This window comes from Otolemur garnettii, unplaced genomic scaffold (genome assembly GCF_000181295.1).
Source record: "Otolemur garnettii isolate 467f Iridium unplaced genomic scaffold, OtoGar3 scaffold00141, whole genome shotgun sequence".
Taxonomy (NCBI): Eukaryota; Metazoa; Chordata; class Mammalia; order Primates; family Galagidae; genus Otolemur; species Otolemur garnettii.
The window spans coordinates 3,550,729-3,559,096 of record NW_003852536.1 but is presented as its reverse complement, the minus strand read 5'-3'; the positions used below and the strand labels follow the sequence as shown (position 1 = coordinate 3,559,096).

The window sequence follows — 8,368 nt, the reverse complement described above, 5'->3', positions numbered from 1 at the left end:
AAAAAAAAAAAAAAAAAAAATTAAGAGTCAAAATTAATTAAGTCAAAATTGATTAATTAATCAATGAAGAGTCAAAAATTTTACTTTTAAAAGAATGAAGTGATTAAAAATCCTAAACTTAGAAAATCTTCCTCTAGCAACAGGACATAACAAACACTCTTTTAATAATGCTAAAAGGGACTATACTTGTGTGAAATGGTTTAGGCCAACATCACACGCCTCAGCCCTTCTTTTCCATTGTTCCTTCAGTGTCCCCAAAGTATTTTCTTGCACTAAACATTACCTGAATGCTAAATATTACATCTTCTCCATAGCTTACTGTTGCTCTGAATCTAACTAGAAATTCCAAGGCAGAAGGATGCACAAGGCCTCTCTCCCCACTCACTCTCATTCTACGGGAGTTCCAGGGTTATTTTAAAAGGCAGGATTGGAAGAATGAAGTCCTAATAGGCTTAGGGAAAATATGCTCCTTCTTGGATATTTCTGTAGCCACTTTTAAATGACACAGACTGATCATCTCAGAAGCTGTGTAGGAAGAAAGGATCTCCATCAAATTTCTGACCAAATCCCTCCTTATGGCTGTGAGAGTTTAATTTTCATTTAAACAACAATAAATATAGGCATAAGGGTTTGAGATGAATTATGTAAGCCCTTTAGCTATAACCATTACATTCTGCCACCAAATGAGCTGCTGTTCTCACTTTGTTTTACGGGCTCTGTGTAGCCCATGTTATTATATCTGCCAAATAAAACCCAGCAAACCATGCAAATGAAAATATAATCTTTTATGTCCCATAGTCACCGGATGCACCCACCCATATATACAATTTTATTGATTCCTCTGCACCAGATTTACTGCTATTAGGACCCCACTGTCTTAATAGGATCTACACAGAGAGAAAACATCTCTTTCTTGGAGGCATCTTCATTTATATCCACCAACGGTGGAAGTCTTTAGCTGAAGCTACACTTGAAAAGTCAGGAATAACTCCTTTCATGATATTTTTTCGCTTGTCTGTGTGGCTCATTTGAGAACATGGACTTTTTTTCCCTTAAGAATAAAGTCCTGAATGACTGTATATTTTCAAAGCGTGGCACCAGATTTGGCTCTAATTTGGTTAGAAACAATGGAGTTTTTTCTTTGACTTTCAGAGTGGGCCAAATATCTGAAGAACAGAGATTTGGTGACTTGATGACTAACTCTGCAACTCACCGTTCCTCCTGTGGGGCCTTGGACAAGGCACTTAACCATTCCATGTCAACACTCTCCTCCAAGTCATGAAAATACCAATAGATTTAATGCCTGTAAGACATGTTTTGAGGAATAACATCTCCAAAATGCTTTAAGGAAAATACTCTTGACATACACTAGAGAATGGCTATGATCTTACCAGGAATAGAGTCTCTGCCAAGTCCATCTGGGATATTTCTATGTTGGGTCAGAGCACCTCCAAGAAAGCAAATGGACACTTGTCCACATAATAAGCTCAACTCACTTTGTTCCCAGTTTGAAGGGAGCAGTTGAACACGTGGAGCACTTTAATTCCTCCAGCCTCTGGAAAAATCCAAAAGTATAAGTTATTTCTTTCCATACCTTCCTTCTTCATTTCCTTTCTTTTTCTTCACTTCCACCCTCTCCCTCCCTTTCTTAGTATTCCTATATATTTTTTTTTGCAGTTTTGGCCAGGGCCGGGTTTGAACCCGCCACCTCCAGCATATGGGGCCAGCACCCTACTCCTTTGAGCCACAGGTGCTGCCCAAGTATTCCTATTTTTTGAATGTTTGTTATGTGCCAAGCATCATTCTAGATGTTAATGATATAACTATCATTATCATAGAAAAAAATCTCTATCCTCACGGAGCTTATATCCCACCAAGGAAGACAGGAAACCCCAAATAGAGTCAGTATCTTTGGTAATGGGAATTTTCCTGGTTCACTTCATCACAGTAGGTTTTCTTTCCAATGCTAATTCATTCATTTAGTTATGAGCCAGGCTAGATATTTTATACAGAGGCTGATGTGCCTAGAACCAGGTCTTATGTCTGTTCCAGGTTTGGTGACTACTGAATGAATGACTCTATTACTGAAATGTAATGGGTTAGGCTAACAAATAATTCACATACCTCATTGAAATGTCCATATAGTCCCACCACTCCCCTATAAAGTCAATCTAAAACTACTTATTGAGTGTGCTACTGAAATTCTGTTTCTATATTAAGGAACATCTAGTTTATATCAAGCAGGTCTTACCAGAAAAACCAGCCAAACTAGTGACCTACGTGCCCATGTGCACACACGCAGACACAGAGTTGCCCTTATCGTGATAACGTCATATCTGGAAGAATTAAACACTGAGTATATTTTAGTCCTCTTTACTTTTGGAGTATTTCATGAAGCATATTTTATGGACGATTAGCAAGACATCATTTGACAAAAAATAGTGGCATGGATCAGCAGAGCCCAGGAAGGGGTACTAACATCTCTGCTGTGTTAGTCATCAGCCACTAGCACAGACCACTGCTCCTTGGAATCTTTCCTTGTCCTTACCTCTCTTTGAGTATTCTTCTTCTATACTATGACCATCTTCTCAGGGTACTCTAAAGCCCTTCCCCTCCCTTGTAAAACTATTGTCCCTTAAATCGGTCAGCTCTGTCATTTGTCTCTTTCTAAAATGCTCTATGGTGCAGGTGTCTTTGTTATTCCTCTTATTGCTGTTCTGTCTCGGGAGCCTGTGTTCCTACATCTGTCCTAGTGCTAAGGCTGGCTTGGCACTGGAGTTTGACCTAACCTTTCTTTTTGACGTGACCTTGCTGAATAGCCTCAGTTTTATAAAATGATTTCAGAGCAATGGGTTCTTAACTTAAACGTGTGCCAAAATGTTAATGTACAGAGACAGGGGAACAAAGAAAGCTTCAAGACCCCTGGGAGGAATTTGAAATGTGTTTTCTTTAAGTTCATGTTCAAAAACCACTTTTCCTATTGTCTCCAATAAAGCTATAAAGCTTCAATTTAAAATGCTTATTTTTACTGAGTTTTAATTTAGATACACATTTGCATTGTAAAATGGGTACTTTAAAAATAATCATTTTAGTCTTAAGCATAAATGCTAGTTCTTTGTAAGGGAAGTAACTTCCTGAGTTGCATGTTATCGCTAAGGGCGAAGTAAATTTCTGGAGTGAGATTTAACCTTCTGTCTGCTCTTTTTACTGGGAATAGTTTGAATTTGGTACGTATCAAGACTTTTGTGTTAAATTTATGGAATTTCTTTATAACAGAAAACTTCTATTAATCCAATTTTATATTATTACAGCAGTTGGGACTGGCAAACATTTATTAGGCACCAACAATATACTAGCCACTGAATGAACGATAAAATGTATCTTTATCCAGTGGGTTCATAATGACATTTATATCTAATGAGGCTATAAATAAAATGGGAAATGATATTATTTCACGTGTCGTTGGCTCTTAGCACATGGTGGAAATTTCACAAGAACCATGATAAGGCAGTTCTCTCTTTCTCCAATGTATTATTAAATTCTCAGTAAATAAGTTTGATATCTGTCATTTTCCTTTCTGCTGGTTTAAAATCTAAGAAGGTACTGCATTCAAGAGTGGAGCAAGCCTGAAAGAAAGGGAAAACCTCTCCCCGTATCAGAATGCAAGCAGACAATGTTTCTATCTTTTAGTCAGAACATCTGACTCATGGGTACGCAGCATCAGTACCTACTGGTAATCTGTCTTATTCTCTGTCCTTCACTTTTTCATTTGCACCCCAAATTTCTACAAGTTCCAATTCAACTTAGAATATTAGCATTTAAATATTTAGAAGTTTTATTCTCTCGTTTTGAGCAGAACAAACTACTGTGATGTACTACATATTTTGCAGAATTTTAGAACAATCAATACCCCTTAAAGATTCACATTATTGAAAAAAGGGAGGGCATGAATATCATAGGTTGATTTTAATCTTTAACAAAACTTAACTTTTCTGAAAAAGTCATATAGTTAGTTGAATTCTTTTAAAAGTTACATCTAAAAAAAGCCCACAGAGGAAATAAAGGCATCTTTTCATTATCCAAATGGATACGACCTTCAACACAGCAGATCAGCTCTAACATCTGGTTTGTGGAGGTGTGTGATTTTTAAAGATGGTAGACTTGTCGGTACAAATTCGTTTTGTGTAGGATAGTATTTGAATAATCTTTAACTGATGGAACTCCCATAAACAGATGACAGGAAGGCATTTCTGTGGAGCAAGGAACAGAGCCAGCCAGGGGTTCAAAAGGTGCCTGGGGTTGATTTACTGTACACATATAAAAAAGAATGTTGAATATATTCATAGTATACAATTTACCGTACTAGCATCATTGTATGCAATTTTTTCCTTCCAACTGCCTTAAGGTATAATGCATTTTATGGGGGCAACTGGAGGAGACAGAGGGGAGAAAGAAACGGGGAGGGGTGTGGGTTGGGTGGCTACTGAAGTATTTCTGTTTTCTTTCCAAATTCTCTGAAGTGGCCAGTCTTAGTATCAACCAAGCCTGGATCACTGGCCTTCCTCAGCCACTATGCAGACTGTAAAAGCTCTGATTTACAGTAAGCAACTGAAAACTGATTACACAAGAAAAACAGTTTTGGAATGATTGTGTTTTTGGTTCCTCTCTGCCTTTAACCCTCACCAGGTTTGAACTACTGGTACAGGCTCATTATGCTTTTAGTATCAGGGGATGTTGCCAAAGTATCCTGTGCAAATCTGCTAAGGACCTTTTTTCCAGAATTTATGGTGACATTATTTCTGTCCTTAGGGGCTAAGAATCAGGCTGAATTACCTCCAATTTAGGACTTATCTTAGTTTCGGAATTTAATAAATAGATTCAAGTCTCACAGAATTTATAACCTAGGAAATAATTGGCATATGATATGCTTTGCAGAATTATAAATATGTATGTATTTTAAAACCATAGAGTACAAAATAGGATCCCTGTTCATTTCATTATTATGGTGTGTGTTGTAGTTTATTCATTTACTTTTTTAATCATCACTGTCTCAGCTGTGCTTCTGTGGTTCTCTCTCCCTTTAGGCCATATCCACCTATTCATTTCTAAAAGCCAGAAGAGAGAGACACACAGAGGGGGGAAAAAAAAGAAACTAAATAAGTTAATAGAGTTTCATGTATGCTATCAAAAATGAGTGGCTTAAATAGAAACTTAAACTTTTCATTTTAGTGTTTTTTTCTCTCTAGATTCAAAATCAGGTTCACCTCTAATCACATTTTGCCACATTTTAAGTTAGTATTATAAATATTACATCTGAGACTATCTGGGTTTTTTTTTAAGTTTTTAAGGAAAAATTCCAATTATACATGAAATCTCTAAGTTTACAAAAAGTCAGTATCCAAAAACTAATTTCATAGATGATTTTGTTCAATGTGATCTATTCCATAAAATGTAGTTAAAACACTACATTTTAAATAAAAGCTCAGAAAAACATTTTTCTCTGAGTATTGACCTGTGGCTCACATTTAAAAGTCAGATGTTCATTTAAAGAAGTTGCTTATCAAATTAAATTTTATTTGGTCCATCAATATCTAATACTGTTAAATTGTTACTGGTTGAAGTGGACATTATTAAGACATAAAACTTGTTCCCTGGCAAAAATGATTCAGTTGTATCACTTTTAATTTCAGGACTCCTAGAAAAGTATGGATTAATTGCAACTGTACTCTCTGGGATTCCTCCAGAGAGTAAACAATGGTATATTTTTCTGAGAGCTTACAGTCTGTTCTTTTTGCCCTTTTTCTCCCCACTCTGGGAGAAAAATAGATTATTGGCTAAAAGACAAAACCAAACCAAACCAAAAACCAATTGTGTCAAATAGCTTTGTATCATGGTAATGTGCTTGGCCTGCTGTATGGTGTGAAACAGACCCTACTTTGAGGAACTTACTTGAGGGGGGGTGGGTGTTTAGACTCTCACTTATTACCTTCCCTGGTTCCATGAGTGTTGAATAAAAATAGGAGTCCTTCTGTATTAGGAAAAGTCTTATTTTGTTTAAAATCTGTATGGTGATGACTTTCCAAAGGATTAAAAGTATCATTTGTACCATAAGTTCATAAGACAGTTTAAAATTTTAAAAAGCCAGAGAGTCAAAAAAATTTTTTTTAATGTTAAAAAGGGGGAGAGAGAAAGTACTGTCACACCAGGAACTACAGATAAAATGTTGATAGCAATTGAAGGGTGGCATTCTTGCATTCATTCAATCTGGATTTCCTGGCCACACAACTCAGCTCTCAAAATGGGTTCTAGTAATGACTGTTAGAAGAAAAACACAATGGTTACAATTTTTGAGGTATCAATGCACCCCCCTGCAATCTCTGGGACTGGGCTGTTATTCTGTTGGTAGGTACGTCCTGTAAAATCATTTTTACAGAACTTCGATTTGGCTTTGGATGCCATGGAGCTGAGTTTTTAAAGTTTTTCTGGGATAACCAGAATGTTCTAATTTTCCCATAAATTTACTCTTTAATATCCTTTTGCTTTCCTTATTTTTAACTTCTAGTGAGAAACAGCTTTGAGAATGCAAACACCTTTTCCCCTTTGAATTTGTGATGAAACACGTAACCCTTTTTACATCTTGTGAGACAGAGACTCATCAATAACATTTACAAGTTACTCTAACTCGCAACAGTCAGAAATTGGGCCTTCTATCAAAAGACTAAAAAAACCTAGAATTCATCAAAAGCACAGATACAAGAATAGACTTCATGGAATAAAAAAACCTCTAGTTTATTTTTATTATTATTATTATTATGATAGGCTAGCCTTGACCCAGTGATCAATCCTTAGGGCATAGAAGGATTGAGGAAAGAGTAGAGAACACCACTGCTGTTTCTAACAGGATATTCTAATGCCATTTCAGTTCCAGGAATTTTGTGTTCTACTGTTTTTACTTCATTAGCAATTCAACATGTCTGATTTGCCCACACAATACTTTCAACTTACTTTACCCATTTGACCTGGAACAAAGTGAAAGCACATTTTGCCCAGCTGAAAGGTCTCCTGGCAAGTTGGTTAGCAACAGGCTTGCCAGTCCGGGTTCGGTTCGCAAACAATAAACACGTTTCATTAGACAATTAACTAGCATATTCACTTCTTCACTATGCAGCTTTCGATTTTATTTTCTTGAATCATTTTTTCCCCATTTGTTATTCAACTTCTTCCTTGTAATCCTTGCCTCAATAAGATTTCCAATTGAGGAATCAATCGCGTCCGTGGCGGTGACTAACACAGTTTAATTGCCAAAAAAACAGGTATCGAGTAAAAGTTTATTCGAAGAGAAGGAAAAGCTACACAACTGCCCTTGATAGTTTAAAGTTGTGGCCAGATACGTACCAATTAAGGAATTAAGCTAAGCTACCTACAAGTATCAATTTTACTGCAATGCTCTAAAATTTGGTCACTTGGGGATGTCTTTACTTGTAACAGTTTAAGTATACAGGGGACGTGAGGGCACTGCGAGAAAAGCAGGCGCTCTGCTCTGCCTGTGACAGGACAGCGTCGTAACCACCACCACAAACTGAGTTGCTCGCGTCCTCTGCGCCCCCATATACACCTGGATGCCGGACACCACAGGTCGGAACAAGAACGTTTCTTAGTCCTATTCTCCTGTGCTCGGGCAGGCGAGGAGTCGTCACCCCCACGGGAAGAGAGCCACCTAATGCCAGTCTCGAGTCGTCTGTGTCCCCGGGTGCACTGCCTCCCGAGGATACCTGCGTAACTTGGAGCAGCCAAGCCCTACTATGTTTAAAAGTGTATTTATGGTTGTTACCGTGAACACCGAAAAGCTTGCTCCGTACCCTCAGAGTGCGCGGGGCCTCTGAGCCTGGAAACAAGCCCCTCCCAGCGCAGCTGTCGCCGCCGCCTGCGGGCTCCTTTCACTTTCTCACGGCCAAGTCACCCAGAGGGGCGCCGCTGCTGCCACAGCCGCTGCGCCCGAGGACTCCGCCCCGTGCCGCTTCGCTTTCGGCCCCCGCCCTCCCGGGCCCCGCCCACCCCAACAGTCGCTTCCTGCGATTGGCTCCTGCGGGCGGCAGCTCCGGTTCGCCTCTACCATTGGCTGAAATCCCTTGTCAGTCCGACGATTGCCCACCACTCTCTCCGCCTTCCTGAAAAACCGCCCTCCTATTGGAGGAGTCTGAGGACTAGGGGCGGGCGGGGAGCGCCGGTCCAGCCGCTTTCGGTCAATCGCAGAAGCCCAACGCCCGGAGGGAGGGAGGCCGGGGGAGGAGAGGGGCGGACTGAGGGGGGGAACATCTGGCTGGCGCCGCCGCGTGCGTGCGTGGTGCGTCCTCCCGCCCCCCTCCCC

General features: G+C 39.4%; 1 long non-coding RNA gene across 1 annotated transcript in view; it reads right to left on the bottom strand.

Moving 5' to 3' along the window:
- Positions 1–1,346, bottom strand: part of LOC111728131 — a 7,921-nt gene extending 6,575 nt beyond the window's left edge. Inside the window, exon 1 of the long non-coding RNA XR_002775519.1 lies at positions 1,214–1,346. This is a non-coding gene — a long non-coding RNA (uncharacterized LOC111728131). The remainder of the gene's footprint in view (positions 1–1,213) is intronic.
- Between the last annotated feature and the right edge of the window lie 7,022 nt (positions 1,347–8,368).